Here is an 18,332-nt window from a genome sequence, read left to right on the forward strand (position 1 = left end):
AAGTTGAAAACACCAAGAGCAATTGATTGTATTGAATTTCCTACCAGTTGAAAAAATGAGATAATACATCTATATGTATGAGATCTAGACAGCAACCTACATTTCAATTATCAAAAACGACATAAATTTTAAATATACTTCTGATTGTGTTCTGCTGTTGAAAAGAACATATCTTTATCTTTTCATTAGGTGTTCCATGTCCTCATCTGCCTAATATTGACAAAGCCTTACAACCAAACCAGACAAAACAATATCGATATCCCGAAACAGTCAATATCACTTGTGAAACTGGTTATGTAGTTGAAAGTTCTGATCTGCTTCAATGTAATTCTAGTGGATTCTGGAATTCTATACCACAGTGTATATGTTTAGGTAATATTAGCACCAAATTTAATGATTACTTTCTGTTTTTTCAGCATATCGATTTTTTTCTAAATTTCTTTCATTATCTAAAAAAAATGATCAGTTTTTATCATTTATTATGGAATTGATTTATCCATATGATATAGGAATAAGCAAATGCGCTTTATAAACAAAGATTCATCTTTTTGTTTGAATTTGAATAATAATTTATGTGTGATAATTGCACTCAAAAATACATTTACAAAAGTAATACAATGCATATCGAAAATCCTTCAAGTTTTCACCCATAACAATGATAACAATCAACAAAACATTAACGCGTAAAAGATATGGTTAACAAACTGGAATAGACAACAGAAGAAGAAGGAATAGCAATGTTCAAAAAGAAAATCGACAATTTTTCAGAAAAAAAACAACTTATGAAATGTAAACATTACCACTTACTTACCTTTTTGATACATTTTCAGTAAAACGTTGTTAGGATTTAAACGGGAAATGTGAACGAGACAATAATTACGATAAATGAAATACCAATATATCAAAGGATCAACGCTTTATTGTATGGTTAGTATTGACAACTAGAAACAATGCGAAACTGTTTACACAATATCTTTTATTTATTGACTCTGTTAGGAATATAACAGATCAATTTTGAACGCATACCTCAACTCTTGCTTTTGACATTCATAAAAATTTATTCAAATGAATATGGTAACACCATCTATAATTTGAACGAGCCATAGACATTTGCCACAACACTGCCCTGTTCAACCACTATTGATACAATACAATTAGTTCTGCATATTTTCTGATAAATCAATCGTTTGGATTTTATAGCTTATATGTTTATTTTAATTACTTACTTCTTAAAAGGCCGAAATACATGTATAGTTAAACCGATTAATATATATATATATATATACAGTTGCGTTTTTTTTTCTAGAAAAATCAAAAGCTTATAAAGATTCCATGGAAAACAGGGGCATATGTATATCCTATGGATTATTTGGAGGGATTTTATCAACTGTAGTTTCAATATCTGCAGGAGTTCACATCGCAATGTACATTTATTACAGGTAGTATGAATTTTGTATCATACAGTAGACACATAATATTGATAAAGAAAATAGAACAAGATATCCTTGCAAATTCATTAGACAATATTAACCAATAGTTATGCAAGTAACTCTAGGAAATATTACTAGATGATATGATTATGAGTTTTTCAAGAGAAATAAAAAAATTGGTTGTTGAAAAAGATTTCCACGCATACTCTACCCTTTAAAAAGTTTTCGAACATGACAAACGATATTGCTGCACATATTTGGGTAAAATCGATGTTGGTACAACGAAACAATAAGAAGACGTTCTTTTATGAGACCACGGTCATATTTCGTTTGTAGTATCAACAATCCGTTTTCCTCGTCTATAACAATGAAAACCCCTTCGATGTTATGTGTAGTGCTTTTAACTTCTGTATGCGCGAGATTTTTCCAATATTGTCGTCCATCTTTCACCGACTGATGGTTTCTGATTGACACCTTGATATCTTCTTACCTATTAATTGTAACAAAGTATCAATGAATATTTGCTCAAAAAGCAAATTCTTATATTGTAAAGTTACTGTACATTGTATATACTATAACATGTAGATTAAAGTATTTGCGTATATATAATATTTTGTTTAACATATACAAAAGAATATGGTTCCTACGCGGTAGATTCTTTTTTTCAGCAATATAATCCTCTTTTCTAAAGAATATATAACAAACAATTCATGGCAATCAGGCAAGATGATGGATGTAACGAGGGTCATATGACAACACGTTTGTCTGTTAATTCGGAAATAAATTCATTTAAGTTTGTTAGATGAACGAACGGTTCATTAACTGCCCTTTGGACTAAAGTAGCAAGAAACATGTGTTATTTTTTATCAATGTTTTAATCAAAAGTCACATGAAACACGTTAAATTATAAATTACAGTTACTTTTATCTATATCCAATAGTATTTAGCTTTAATCGTTCCTCGTGAAAGTAATTTCAGAAACTTGTGCTTCAGAAGTTAGAATGAATTTAATTTAAAGAATTTATTAAGAGCGGTTAGTATATCATATCGAAATATCAATAAAATTCAGATTTTTTGTATCTTTCAAATCCACAATAAAATTAATCTTTCTGCTTTGTTCTAACAATTAATCAAATAGCTTATGTCATAACTATCAAGTTACCGGTTTATTAGCCTGCAATCGATTTACAAAAAAAAAACAATTACGAGAAAAAATACTCTCATTTCGGAATAATTCAGGATACATTTTTTTTTAAGATTTTGTGTGAACATAGCCCTTGTCTGTTATTTCATGTGTTTTTATCCATATACTTTATAAGGGGATTACCGCATTGTCATGGACTGATATATCCACTGGGGGAAGCGAATTTACGAACGTTATCAGCATCTCAATTTGGAAGACGCGAGAATTTTAACAAAGCAAAAAATTGTGTTCTTTCTACAATGACGTTCAATTCGTCAATAAGCTATAATGCATGATTCATGAAGGATATGTTTATATCAAATTAATTTTAAAATTGCAAATAATTGTCTTTTGCTGTTAAAAAAAATATCTCTTTACAAATCAGATGTTTTCGATTTTCCCTCTCCGTAAACCAATTTCCATAGAGAGGGAGTCTTTCACAGCATGGGGCAGTGCTGTAGCCAAAAATAGGTAATCCTGCTATTTCATTGAAACTATAAGGCTACTGGCAGAGGGTAGCAACGCGCAACATCAGTTATATAGTTTGGATCAGTGCTAATATTTCTCTTATACTGCAGAACAGTTCTAAATAACGTAAACTAGAGCAGCTCTCTGATCGCGTCTTAGAGCAGGGAAATTTAGCCGGAATTCCCTGTAAATAATATTTTCGATAAAAAGGAAGTTATAGTTAATCTAATTACAGTCTTGAATATATGGTTCTATATTTTCTCCATATTCATCTCATTATTGTTTTTTCATAACAAATATATTTTTTTTCTTCTCTTTTATTAAATTAGTTAATTGTTATTGTTGTATCTATTGGCTCCTGCAATATAATCTTTCAAGACTTTTGGTCTTCTTTATCCTATAAAAACAATATCAAAGGTATGTACCATACCACTATCTTGATATTTTCCACACATAATCTGTGTTCACTTGTAAAATGAGTGAGTGCCATCCAAGAGATTTTTTGACCTCTGAAAATGAGTGCAAAAAGGTTGAATATAGGGAAAATGGACATAATTAGATATAAGAAGATGTGGTATGAGTGCCAATGAGACAACTCTCCATCCAAAGCAAAATTTATAAAAGTAAACCATTAAAGGTCAAAGTACGGTCTTCAACACGGAGCCTTGGCTCACAACGAACAGCAAGCTATAAAGGGCCCCAAAAATTACTAGTGTAAAACCATTCAAACGGGAAAACCAACAGTCTAATCTATATACAAAACGAGAAACGAGAAACACTTATTAACCACATCAACAAACGACAACTACTGAACATTAGATTCCTGACTTAGGATAGGTGCAAACAATTGCAGCGTATTTAAACGTTTTAATGGTACCAAACCTTCACCCTTATCTGAAACAATAGTGTAACATCTCAACATAGAAAGACACACTATAAAATATCAATTGAAAAGGCTTAACTCAATCAAAAGATATATTAACACCAGTGAACATACACTGAACAAATAAATTTGATCTATGATATAATGTAAATACAAAATAAATAAACTAAGGGAAGAATAATTAAAGTAACATGTTATACCGCTGTGAAATGTTAAACAATTTAAGAAAAACTATATGCTTGAACAAAAATATCAGCCATTTCCAATTACTTTCAACACAGGTTAATGAAAATAATGTTAGTGTTAGGTATACGTGTACAGTTCAAATGGAGAAAGGAAATATTTTTACAAAATAAATAATTTTGATGTTCATAGTACGAAGAAGTGAAAATTTATAGTTATCAAAGCTGGTATATAGACCAGATATAACCCTGAATAGCATTAAATAACATAAAACCTCTTTGATTGAATTTCACAGCAAAAAAAATGACAGAAGTTGCTCATTTTTTCATACTGAAAAGCTTGATGTCTCTATTTTATAAAATTGGAATAAAATTTGGGGGTCACTGGCAATATAAGAAAAAATATTTATTTTTTATGACTGACTTACCATGGAAACAGACTAAAAGTAACAGTTTAGAAAAAAAGCTATTTTTATGAATGGAGAAGTTTGATATCAACATATCTTAAAATTTCCAAGGGAATTTAATAAAATTTGGATGGGTTATTAGGTACTATTTGCAGAAACAAAAGTTTATTTTAGGGGTTTCCCATGGTAAAACACGGACTAAGCCATTACTCTATTTCAAATGTCATCAACATGTCGCTTTCAATTTCCATTTATTTTAAGTATCATTTGTAGATATCCAAATAACATATAGAATTTTTTGTTTACCAAACTGACTTTGTGGTCAATTATTGTAAAACAAGGACTTAGCTATGTATATGTACTCTATATCTCTCCTTTCTGAGGAGTAACATCATGCGATATGGTGTAAATAAGACATTTCGTACATGAAACAGGCATAGATTTGTGTTAGCATTTGCGTATCCAGTTAATTAGTTAGGCTGTGATGGTTCTAACTACCAGTTAACTACCTTCCAATTCTGTTTTTGTGTATGTGTTAGGGGGGGGGGGGGGGGACACTTAAGTCATTTTTGGTAGGGATAAGCAGCCGCGATATCAAGTTCCCTTCTATTTTCATATAATTTGGATATCTAATTCAAAATAGAGCCTCCCACAAATTTTGAAAACATATAAAGTTTTCATAGTTTGCATGGTAAAGCATGGACAAAACCATTTCTACAATTGTAATTTGTCATAATTCATATATCTCCTATATGCAACTTCCATAGGACTTCACTTATTTATTTCAATTATTAATTTTTGTGATTTCACCATTGATTACCATAACTTTTGAAGGCAGTCTCCATACATTAGGTTCTCTTTTGTACACTTAAACAAACATAGCTTGTCTTGCATGGATATATGGTTGCATCTGGGTTGAAAATTGAAAAATACTTATCGTTCCTCCAAAATGGTATGGGGGTGTAAATAAACTATAGGCTCTCAAGAGCTTGTGTCGCTCGGTGACTCTTCTTTGGTAGTATTGTGTATAAGTTTCATAAAATTTGGTTGAGGCAAACGTTAGTTAGAGAACGGGAACGAAACAATACCATGTTGTTGAGCAATACTGTTTAATTGAAGATTTCTTGCTATTGGCCAATACTGTGCAGTTGAAGATTTCTTGCTATTGCGCATTACTGTTCTATTGTGCAATACTGTGCAACTGAAGATTTCTTGCAATTGGGCAATACTGTGATATTGTGCAATATTGAGCTATTGCGCAATACTGTGGAATTGAAGATTTCTTGCTATTGCGCAATACTGTGCAATAGAAAATTTCTTGCTAATGCGCAATACTGTGGAATTGAAGATTTCTTGTTATTGCGCAATACTGTGGAATTGAAGATTTCTTGCTATTGCACAATACTGTGCAATTGAAAATTTGTTTCTATTGCGCAATACTGTGCAAATGAAGATTTCTTGCTTTTGCGCAATACTGTGAAGTTTAAGATTTCAAAAATTTGAAATTTCATAAATTTTGAAGAAAAAAATGAACTACCAGTACCCAAAATAAATTGGGGAAAAAAATCACCCCCCCCCCCCCTTTTGGAGTAACTACCCCCAAACTCAATCCCAGCCTTCCCTTTGTGAGTATGGAACCTTATAGTACAATTTTAGAGAGATCCATACACTCAAACACAAGTTATTGTCTGGAACTAGAAAAATGCTTGAATTTGGCCCCTTTTTGCCACTAATTCCTGAACGTTTGGGGGAATTACTCCCAAACTCAATCCCAGCTTTCCCTTTGTGATATTGAACCTTGTGGTATAATTTCAGAGAAATCTATACACTTACACACAAGCTATTTCCGGAAACTACAAAAATGCTTGTGTTTGGTCCCTTTTTCCTAAACTGTTGATACCATAACCCCAAAAATCAATCCCAACCTCCCTTTTGTGGTATTGAACCTTCTGTTAAAATTTCATAGAGATCCATTCACTAAAACTTAAGTTATTGTCTGGAAACCAAATGTGTTTACGAACGACGCTGACGTCGACATCATAGCAATATACAACGCAATCAATTTTTTTGCGGTCGTATAAAGACCTTTGCCGTAGACATATGTGCATCAGTAATATCTCAGATGTTATTCTCCAAAAGAATATACTTGTATATAAATGTTAATTTTTGATTCACTAGTAAATTTTAAGAGTACATTGCAGATATTAAGGTCCACTCAATGGGATATTTACATTGTGTAAGTGCAATTGTCAGATATTTTAGTCAGAGGCGGATCCAGCCATTTTTTAAGGGGGGTTCCAACCATACGTCCCCATTCAAAAGCATTGATTGTCAAAAAAGTGGGGATTCCAACACCAGGAAACTTTCACTTCCCATGATGTATCTTTGTATATATTTTTAAAATTCTTATGAATCCTGTTTAATGGCCTTATTGAACTATACAATGTTATAATGCTACATTTGTACATGTACATGCTCAAATTGGCATTTTTTTCATGTTTAAAGTACATTCATTGTGTGAACAAGAAATTTTTGTACAAAATTACATTTTGCCATTTAGGATAAAAAATTAACTTTTATTGTATGAGAACTATAATCATGACTATTTGTTAATCTGATTTTTTTGCATAGCCTGATTTTAATTAATCTACATTGTAGACTTTATTAATTCTGTCCATGAAAAGTGAACTGTACTAGTAAAACACATACTGTTACATGCATAACTGAATCAATTATTATTAATTCTGCAAAGTCAATTCAATCACGACGAACAATGTATTAATGTGCTTAAACCATGATTGTGATGACATATGATAAGTGTGAGCTGAGAGTCTGCAAGGTTTTTATGCATAAGTGGCATTCTGACTTTCTATCTTACAGGTTTTTGTGTGTCAATATTTGTGTTTCAATATAAAAAGAAGATGTGGTATGATTGCTAATCAGACAACTCTCCACAATAGACCAAATGACACAGAAATTAACAACTATAGGTCAAAAGCCGTTACCGTATAGTCAGCTATAAAAGGTCCCGAAATGACTAATGTAAAACAATTCAAATGAGAAAACTGACGGCCTAACTTATGTACAAAATAATGAACAAAAACAAATATGTAACACAGCAACAAAAAACAACCACTGAATTACAGGTTCCTGACTTGGGACAGGAACATACAGAATGTGGTGGGGTTAATGTTTGAAGGTGTCAACCCTCCCCCTAACCTGGGATAGTGGTGTAATGGTACAACATATGGAAGGCTTTTATCAAGTTGTATTATTCATTTGTGAACTTGGAATCTAGAGAAAAGTAGATAATCACAGAAAAAATGTGTTGTATGAATGGTCCTCGTTTAACAGCCTTTATGAAGCAAGTGAAATGTGAGTAGCTTTGTACATAAAAGTTCATCATAAAAATTTCACTAAATTTGCATTTTACAATGTCTTTTGTAACTGCTGCATTTCACATACTATCTTTCTCTTCTACTGTAGGATAGTAAGTGGTTCAAATATATGCCTGTTGAGACTACATGCAGAAATACATGCAATAGAAATGAGCAAAAGAAAAACAATTTTCTATAACTATAGCTTCAGTATACATTTTTAAAAATAAATACAATGTATGTGCTACGGCTTAAATTGACCCTAAATTATTTCCAGTGTTATTTGGCCTAAGACCATTTAATGCTAATATGATATGCTATTCGTAATTTTCTTTCTATTCTTCATGCAAGGCCCCCCTTCATTCGCAATCCTTAATTTTTAAGGCACAGACTCATACATTTTTGTTATTTTGACATTTGAATAATTTTATACATCTGATACATCAAATGAGTATTCTATTTCTTTAAATACATGACACATTTAATATTAGGGCATTTAAAAGGTATATTTTGCAATATTTAAATGTTTAAAGCCCCAAATGTTGATACTCAACATTCTTCAATTTTAACGTCAAAATTTAACACCCAAATCATTTTGTCTATCATATATATCTTATGGCCATGAAACTTGGTCAACAGTCTTTTAATTAAGCAAGCTTTGGTCGCACCAAGTGTTGTTCAGATCGGTTAAGTCTTTCTATCCTATCAGATAGGAATATAGTTATCGTCCTTGAATTTTTCGTTAATGTCTACAATTATAGACTCTAGTGTGAACATTGTTTAACTTGCAATTTTTTGTTCATACACCTTTAAAAAAATGTATGCCAATAGAAGAGGAGGTAAGACTAAGGGGATGCTATTACACTGTAAAAAAAAATTGGGTAATGAATGATCCAGCTGAAAAAGGTTAAAAATTAGGATGTCTGAAGCTGTCAAAAGATTTCAAGACCCACTTAACATGAAATTGTCCATATTTTGAGTTAAAGCTGATGAAGTTTTCTATAAATTAGATACAAATTGTCCCAAAAGTAGTAAATATACTGTAAAAATTTATTATTGAGAAAGCGCAGGTGCAATTTTTTTAATTTTCATTTATTGTCTTAAAGAAATGCACTACGAAATAACTGTGTTCTCGAGCCAATTGCTGACCAGTCAACAGCAATATTAATTTATGAACAGAGGTCTAATAAGCTTTAAAAATTAAAAAAATATTTATGACAAGACAGGTTTTCCTGTTAGCATGTTAGGAAATAAACGTTTTGATTTTTTTAACATGAAGGTTCTGCAGGATCAAATAGGAGGGTCTCGATAAGTTTTAAAGAATAGAGAATAATGCATGTAATGTGCACAATAAACATGATAAATAAAGAAAATAAGAAAATAGACATAACAATGAGGAATAACAGGGTGTTAAATTATAGAAATGTTAAGAAATACAGAAAAATGGAAAAAACAAAATAAAGAATAGAGATAAATGGTACATGTATAAAGAATTAAAGAAGAACGAAATGAAGGACCCTACATCCAGACCATCAGTAAGGAAAGGTAGTTTTGTGAAATCATTCATATTAAAAAATAATTTATACAGCCTACACGGGAAATGTTCTAAATTTTAACAGTGTGCATGCTTAACCTAAAATGTGACAACTGGAATCGGTGCAAAATCAACCGCATTCCAATATTCCAGATTTACAACAAGAAAATTATGTTTGCAAAAAACTCCTACTTTCATGACCTTTTCTCCATGAAACCCAAATGGTTTTACCTCTATGGAGATGTATACACCAGTCTTCACGCTCAACCACAAGTCCTACGGCCCAGGCTTGTAAAATTGCTTTCGGGCTTGTAAAATTCTTCTCTACAAGCAAACAGAATCCAACTTAAATTTTCAAAAAAATGAGCTTCGGGCTTGTGGACTCAAAAATTTATCGTGAAGGCTGATACACATCTGAGCTCTAAGGTCCCCAAATTTTCAATCAAAATACGTGAGCGAAGTACCATGAGCTCTGCCTATGGATACAAGTATATTTCAGCCTGAAATAGAGGGGGGGGGGGGGGTCATTGTTTTGTTGTTCACCATGTTCACTGATTTTGTTTTGAAATAATTTCTGCTAATTTTACGCTTGCAAATAATTTTCAGGGGTCGTGAATCGCTCTTGAGCACTTGAATTCAATTCATTAGTACTTACTTAACAGTTTTCCCCCTTTTTTCATGATTTGTTTACATCAATCTTTCGCATATTTGCCGGACCTTTTCTAGTTTAAGACAAGGATGAAACTGCTTCATAAGCTACCAAAATGAAGATCGTAATCTATAATTTTCGATCTGCGTTACAGTATTAATGAAAAGCAGTTCACGTGTTCGATTATTATGAATTACAATTGTCTTTCTCTCTTTTCCGACTTCAAGAACATGCTCCATATTTTTAGAACGGAAGTACATTTTCAACAATGAAAATTGCAAAAATAAACTTTATTAAGTATTGAAATTGCAGTTTTTAATTATTCAACTCTTCCTCAGTGTAGTTTTTAAAAATAAAAAAGATTATTTTAATAATCAAATGTTATTGTTACGACAATAAGCAAGACTTACGATGTCATTGCGCAACTTCATGCGCAGACGGCGCGAAAATTTAAACCCCCGAACTACCTTAATCAAATTACTTGTACCTTAACACGGTTACGGGCAGCAGGATTATTCGGATGGAATATTCATTTTCACCAGTTGCTGGGCCAGCTGATGTGTTTCGTGAGAAAACTTTTTTTCACTTTGTACACAACTATTTCCCGCATGTTGTGAGGCAGAATATTCAGTTACGTCTTGTCTTGGATGCGTGTGATATTTGTTTGGTCGTCCTTTAATACACACTATTTTGTCACTCTTTTTTATCTGTTTGATGTTAGCATAATTAACTAACACTATGAATTCCATTAACCAGTTTTCCGTGTCTTCAATCTTGAGATGCTGGTAATATACGTGACTATCGTCCTTCCTACGTACAGCGTATTGGGTTCGTCGTCCTGGTATCAATCACATGTTTTATCAATAGTGCAATAAACCTTTATTGTGTTAACTACCTCGATGGTCTATTGCTACCGTGCGGGATTCGAATCTGGCCCGATTAAACCAAAGATTTGAAAATTGGTGTTTGCTGCTTCTCCGATAAGCACGGAGCATTTAGGAGACAGCGTAAGGCTGGTTGGCTTGGAGTCAGAGTAATGTGTCCTGGTAGGATGACATATTGTGCTGTGGACTACCTTGTGAACTAGCAAATTCCGATCAGCTTGTCGGTCTATTACAAAGCAGTAATATTTATATTCATATCACATTATTGTCTTCTCGACCTTAGTATGCATTTAATTTACTACTGGACGATAAACAGCCATCAGTCTGTCTATCGATGATAATGTTATTAATTTGTAAGACTATTTTGCTGCAACAGAATATGACAAAAATATATGTATTTGCAGATAAACACTTCCAATTTTGTACAATTTCTATTCAAAATTTTGTCACTTTACGTGAGATTTTTTTTGTGAGAGAGCTGTCTACTTTTAGTTTTTTATCATTGCATTTTTTTCTATTTCTTTAGATTCAAGTTTAGTGTATCCACTTTATTTGAGCTTTAATGGATAGTTGTCTCATTGGCAATCATACCTCATCTCCTTATTTTTATATTTAAAGCAGAGAGTGGTTGACTCTTGGTCAAAATAACATGTTCCTGTGGACTGTTATCGTGTGAATTAGTACGTTAAAAATCCGGCTTAGCGCATCGGTTTTGTACATAGCACAGTGAAATGAATATCAGATTTTCATGCTTTCGTTTTGAATATGCATTTAATTTGCCACCGGACGTTATTCGTCATCATCATCATCATCATCATCATCATCATCATCATCATCATCATCATCATCATCATCATCATCATCATCATCATCATCATCATCATCATCATCATCATCATCATCATCGTCGTCGTCATCGTCATCGTCGTCGTCGTCGTCGTCATTGTCATCGTCGTCGTCGTCATTATCATCGTTGTCGTCGTCGTCGTCGTCGTCGTAATCATCATCATCATCATCATCATCATCATCATCATCATCATCATCATCATCATCATCATCATCATCATCATCATCATCATCATCATCATCATCATCATCATCATCATCATCATCATCATCATCATCATCATCATCATCATCAGGTGGGATTTTAAATGTGCTTTGTCACCATGGATGTTACCTTTTTTAAAATTAATATACACCGCCAAATTTGTAGTATGGAGAATCAATTGTTTTCCTCGTTTTTCTCTATTCAAAGGAAACGAGTGCGAAAACCTGCTGCAGTATATGAAGATATGCAGTTTAATACGGGTAAGTTAAATCTGATCATCTCCATTGTAATGACGGTGTTTACCTATACGTTTTGTATTTATCGGTTACAAAAAGTATAACTGCTGTCCATTTCTCATTCATTCATCATTTGCAAATTTATATTAATATATGTGAATAAGATGCATTGTCGAAAACATCAACTGGAATGTTACCCAACAACACCGATAAACTATAAAATATTTTGTTTTTATTATCAAAAAATTGGGGTTGTTTGTTATGAAAGTTTTCATTAAATTAAAATGAGAAGATGTGGTATGATTGTCAATATAATAACTATCCAAAAAAACTGAATTATTGGTCACTACGGCCTTCAACAAAAGAACAAGGCCAATACTTCATAGAATCATAGATGCAAACTCCTTCTCATATGTCATGAAACACACTAATTCCAACAGCAAATACAACGAAGGTGTTATTATCAAAATGATGAACTTTTGTATCGATAGCATATTAGTTGAGTTAGATGGATTGATATTTCAGCACAGTCGGAGAGCTAATGGATACTACTTGTCCATCCTTACTGGCCAACTTGGTTTTGTACTCTTATGAAGTAGAATCCATACCACCTTCTCAAAGACAAAAATGTAACGTATCGTGCAAAGTTTTTTTTAATTTCACCCTCATATATGTTGATAAAATTCAATCGGAAACCATGCGGCATTTCAGTCATTGTTTATATCTCATCATTTGGTGATGTTTATTTTTTAAATTAATTACTTTGTCAAATGTTTTTTTTTTCAATTCTATGAACTTTAAGCGGAGGAATTTTTATATTAAAAAGATTAACATCTTGAGCAAAAATTTTCAAAACACATTTTCTAGTTCCCTGTATTTTACTGATAGATGAATTCGTACTGTTTGCAGCTACATTTACAAACTGTGTAAACGGTGTTCTCTATTAAATTGCATTTGCGTTTTTGTTATAGTGTGACTTTCATTTTGACAACAGTACATTTAATTTGGTGTATTAATTTCGTTTTCGTTATTGATTTTTGACTTTGTTATAACATGAGGCATTATAGAATGAATTTTGCAGACTTAAATTGCATATTAACATAAAAATAATAATACAATTTAAAAGTATTTGCGTGTTTTGACTGAAATTTCGCTAGCGATCGAAATTTTGGACAATTAGTTAGAAAATATTGTTTCAAATGCTAAAGCATGAATAAAACCCCTCTTTAAAATCATTTATATTTGATATCAAACAAGCATGGTCCCTTTGTATTGCTGTATACTTTAACATGTAGTGAATATACATAGTCAGTTTGGTCTGCCAGTGTGCTGTGACTTCGCGATCACCTCAGGACAGTGAACTGTATAAAATCTTTTGTGAATGTACTTAGTACTGTGATTTCATGTTCAACAAATACAATGTATGTTTAGTCCTTTAATATCCTTAATCTTTGGCAGCTCTAGGCTTTTGAGACATAACATGGTATGGATCTCATTTGGTCTTTCTTAATTATACGAAGGATCCGTATATTGTGGCATAGATTGAACCTTTTGTCAGTTTTTAGTATATTCTTTTTTGAAGTATGTTTTGTGTATTCCACTGTGCAAAGGACCCATTAATTTGTTATTATTGCGATGTGAGGTCATTGGCACAGAAAAGACATACTGGATCATATCATAGCTCATCATGGAAATAAAAAATTGATTATCGCCAACCATCTATCATTTAGGTAATTTAACTTTACGTTATGGGAAGTTAAAACATATCAGAAACAGATATTCATTGATTTCAATGGAAAAAGTATTAACAAATGCATCAGTTTTGAAATCGCCAACAACAGTTAGTACAGCTCATAAAAAAATTGAAAAAAATAACATATCATCACAACCATATAAACAGATGACTATATTCTAAAATATATTAATAAGCTTGATGTCTTTACATTTAACAATGGTGATGATGGTGATAACAAAGATTATAGCATTTTGATGATGCAATGCAAAGTATTATTGAACTATAACCAGAGGTCATAATTGCTTTGAAGAAAAAACAAGGAGTTTGATCGAAACTATAAACCGTTTTTTTCCAAAATAATCTGACTTGAAGACAAACCAATATTCGTTTCTTCTATTTTTAGATGTAGTAATTCAACTCAAATGAGATATTTGGATGCAATTAACAAATCTGGCAAATGGGGGTAAATTGTTTCCATGGAAGATTTCTTGGATTTATGTCCTAAGAAAACTCTGCTTTAAATTTGGTAATGGAGGTTTATCGCAGTTCAACTTTGCCTTGCCATCAAGCTCAAATTGACAAGCAAACCAGTTGTATCAAAGTAATGGGGAAAAAAACAAAAACAAAACATCATGATTACTTCCGCACGTGCTTGAATTATTTTCTGTGGATGATAGACAGAAAAGTTAAAAGATTTGTGTAAACGGCAATAAATTAACCTTTCAAATAGACCAATTTGCGACACTGTATATTTCTTTAGTTTTGAAAACAAGCATATTTTGTATTTACGAACAATTAAAGTAAATAAATCCTTAGTAGTAAGAGAGCAAAAAAATGATAAGCGGTTTCAACTGGAGATATTCTATATTTATGCCTTAGCGATATTTGTAGTCCTTTCCAGTTTGTATCAAATGGATTAGACTTTGGATGACTGCCTGAAAGCTATTGCCAACATAAGATTAACTCTCAATTATGTACTAAAGTCTGATAAGCTGTTTTTAAGTGGAGAAATTTTACACATGCAAACCCAAAACAAGCATGTGTGCTTATCCGGAGTTGATGATATTTTGGCAGAGAATGACAATTTACACGATGTTTTCCTGCTATACAAATGGTATACACCGACTAATAGTTTCATACACAGTTTGCGAGGTTATGATATGGTGAAGTTAAAATTACACACCAATTTGATCACAATATGATATGAAACTGATAGCTGAGGTTGTAATATTTTACTACAACACGAAAGACACAGTACAAAAAAACGTGAAGGCACAGTACCGTCTTACAGATTATAAAAGCGAAGTCACAGTACACTTGTAAACTAAACCGACTATATATATTCATTCCATGATAAGATGCAGCAATATTAAGGATCATGCTCGTTTTATATCGAAAGATAAATGATTTGGAGAAGGGTTAAATTCATGTTTTTGCATTTGTAACATTTTCCAAATAAATTGTCAATAATCTGGGAACATCATCGAACGTTCAGCCAATACACCCAAATTCTTTTACATATTGTATAATTAATTTTATGTAAATATGCAACTTATGTATGCAAAATTCATTCTGTAATACATCAGGTTATTAAAAAGTGAAGAATTAATTTGAAAACCAACAATAGAAAACATACCAAGCCATTTCAATTGATATTTTATAGTTTGCCTTTCTATGTTGTGATGTTACACTATTGTTTCAGATAAGGGTGAAGGTTTGGTACCATTAAAACGTTTAAACACGCTGCAATTGTTTGCACTTGTCCTAAGTCAGGAATCTGATGTTAAGTAGTTGTCATTTGTTGATGTGGTTCATAAGTGTTTCTCGTTTCTCGTTTTTTATATAGATTAGACCGTTGGTTTTCCCGTTTGAATGGTTTTACACTGTCTAGTAATTTTTGGGGCTTTTTTAATAGCTTGCTGTTCGGTGTGAGCCAAGGCTCCGTGTTGAAGACCGCACTTTGACCTTTAATGGTTTACTTTTATAAATTTGGACTTGGATGGAGAGTTGTCTCATTGGCACTCATACCACATCTTCTTATATCTACAAACTAAATGTACTATTGTCATTTGTTTTTAAATTCTTTAAATAATTCCTTTTTTACTGATAAATTTTGTTCTGGCAGTCAAAATTGCACTTTCACACTGACAGTTGCAATCGCAGACCATAGACATGGTTCGAAAGAACCCTTTGCGGTATTTTTTTAATCTAATTGAAATCTGCCTTCTCTGTACTTCTAAAAGAGAGACGAATGATACCAGAGGACCATCCAAACTCATGAGTCGAAAATAAACTGAAAACGCCATGGCAAAACCAAGTTTGTCGAAAGTCAGACTATTAATATGAGATATCATACTCGAGTTTTGTTTTGTTCTTTAAATAAACCTATCGACACTTTCCCATTTGTCCCGCGTTGTTTCCTAGGAGTTGTTTTACTACTTTTTGAATGCCACAAAATGCGTGTTAAAAGTTTGGTACAATAATTTTCCGAAGAAAACGGTGGGTTCAACCTGGTTATATAGCTACCTACAACACTCTGAAATTTGTATAGCAGTTGTTTATAGTTCTGTAATAATGACAAAATTGGATGAGTAACTCAAACAGACATAATAGGTTAATGCGGCAATAATTGGGATCCGGCAGCCAATACTGTGTAAACATACATCACAGAAATACAAAACAACTGACTAAGAAATTCAAACAAACATTTAAATTATAATAATCTTAAAAAGACACCAAGAAAAAAAGGTAAATACGACAATGACGTTAACAAAAAAAGTGTTTGTAGTAGATAGTGTATACCGTATACAGTATATAATGCAAAAATTAAGTAAATGTAAATGGAAGGGTAAACATTATAGAAGAGATATCGATTCCTGATTTTATCTTATTGTTGGTTACGTCACTATTAGATAATTGGTCAACTGTATATGTTATAATATATAGAATAGTTGTTAGGAACACATGTCAATTTAAATGAGTTTATTGAACCTTAACCTCATTTTCATGCTGTAGTGACCATCGTTACGTTTTCGTGATGAGTATGAAAATAAAGTTTTGTGGTATGATTGTAAATGAGACAACTAAATACCAAAAACAAAAGTTTAACCTGACATGAACATGTTTTGGTTTAGACTGACTTTTGTAGCAAAACGTCATTTCAATCGAATAGTCAGAAACTTAGGTTCAAAAACATTAAATAAAAAGTACAATGATACAATTCCACACAATTTAAAAGATGCTCTGTCTTTTGCCACGGAAGTTTTTCAAATCTCAGGATGTATTTTAAAAACTTTTTATTAGAATTTTTACGTTACGCTTTTGAAAAACAAGATGGATATTTGTTATCTGAAATATTCATTAATTATGTATATTGTGTAAAAATGTTCTGTTTACTTACTCATGTTATTATATAACGTAAACGCATTTTTGTATGTGTATAGTATCGTTTTTTTTATAACGATCCGAAGCATTCGAAAGAATGGTCATTTACTATTAGTAACTCGTACAATTGGAGTATCATTTCTATCCTCTTTTGAATCGACCAGGAACTCTCTATAACACTTATCCAGGCACCGTTATAATAGTTATTGACACACGCTATCAACTAAGAACAGTTTTAAAAGATATTCGCAATTCTTTCAAAATAACAAATATGTAAAAGTGTTCAATTTCCTTTTCATGAAATTTCCGATAACAAAAAATGGATATATAACAAAAGCAACTTTTTTTTCTGTCTGAATCCTTTAATCCATATTTATACATGTTACATACTTGGTGCAACAGCCCATAGTTGTTATAAAGTTATGTCATCAATTTTCAGTTGAAAGACAACGATCAAGCAACGAGGAAACGTACAGTGAATTGACATGAAGATTGTATCAGATAATTGGTCATAAATTTACTTCATAGTATTTGCACTACCAAGGAACACGAAAAACATATGTTTTGAATATTTTCACACTTGTTATAAATATCAATAATAGCAAAAACCATGTAATCAATGAAACTGTATATGGAAAGTTCTTTTTTTTTATATTAATATGAAAAAAATATATCTGATATTGCGTCAATCGTCAATTATTTTTGTTTATCTCTGGGCCGACCTGGTAACACTAACAGCAAACATGATTAATTGTTTCACTGAAAAGTGTTCACTATTTTTTATTGAAACATTGTAGGATAAACATCACATCCAGATGGATAGAACTACAGAAATTATATATTAATATATTACAAATATACTTGTAAAAAGGGTTCACTGATTAAGACCTCGTAAATTTTACAGTTGTTTTCCAGTCGTTCCGTTGTTT

General features: G+C 32.0%; 1 long non-coding RNA gene across 1 annotated transcript; it reads left to right on the forward strand.

Moving 5' to 3' along the window:
- The first annotated feature begins 1,312 nt into the window (after positions 1 to 1,312).
- LOC127732178 (uncharacterized) lies at positions 1,313 to 17,980 on the forward strand. The gene is made up of 3 exons (XR_007996106.1): positions 1,313 to 1,439; positions 12,256 to 12,308; positions 17,843 to 17,980. It is a non-coding gene; the product is annotated as an uncharacterized LOC127732178 (long non-coding RNA).
- The last annotated feature ends 352 nt before the right edge of the window (positions 17,981 to 18,332 follow it).

The sequence above is a fragment of the Mytilus californianus genome, unplaced genomic scaffold (assembly GCF_021869535.1).
Source record: "Mytilus californianus isolate M0D057914Y unplaced genomic scaffold, xbMytCali1.0.p SCAF_1, whole genome shotgun sequence".
Lineage (NCBI taxonomy): Eukaryota > Metazoa > Mollusca > Bivalvia > Mytilida > Mytilidae > Mytilus > Mytilus californianus.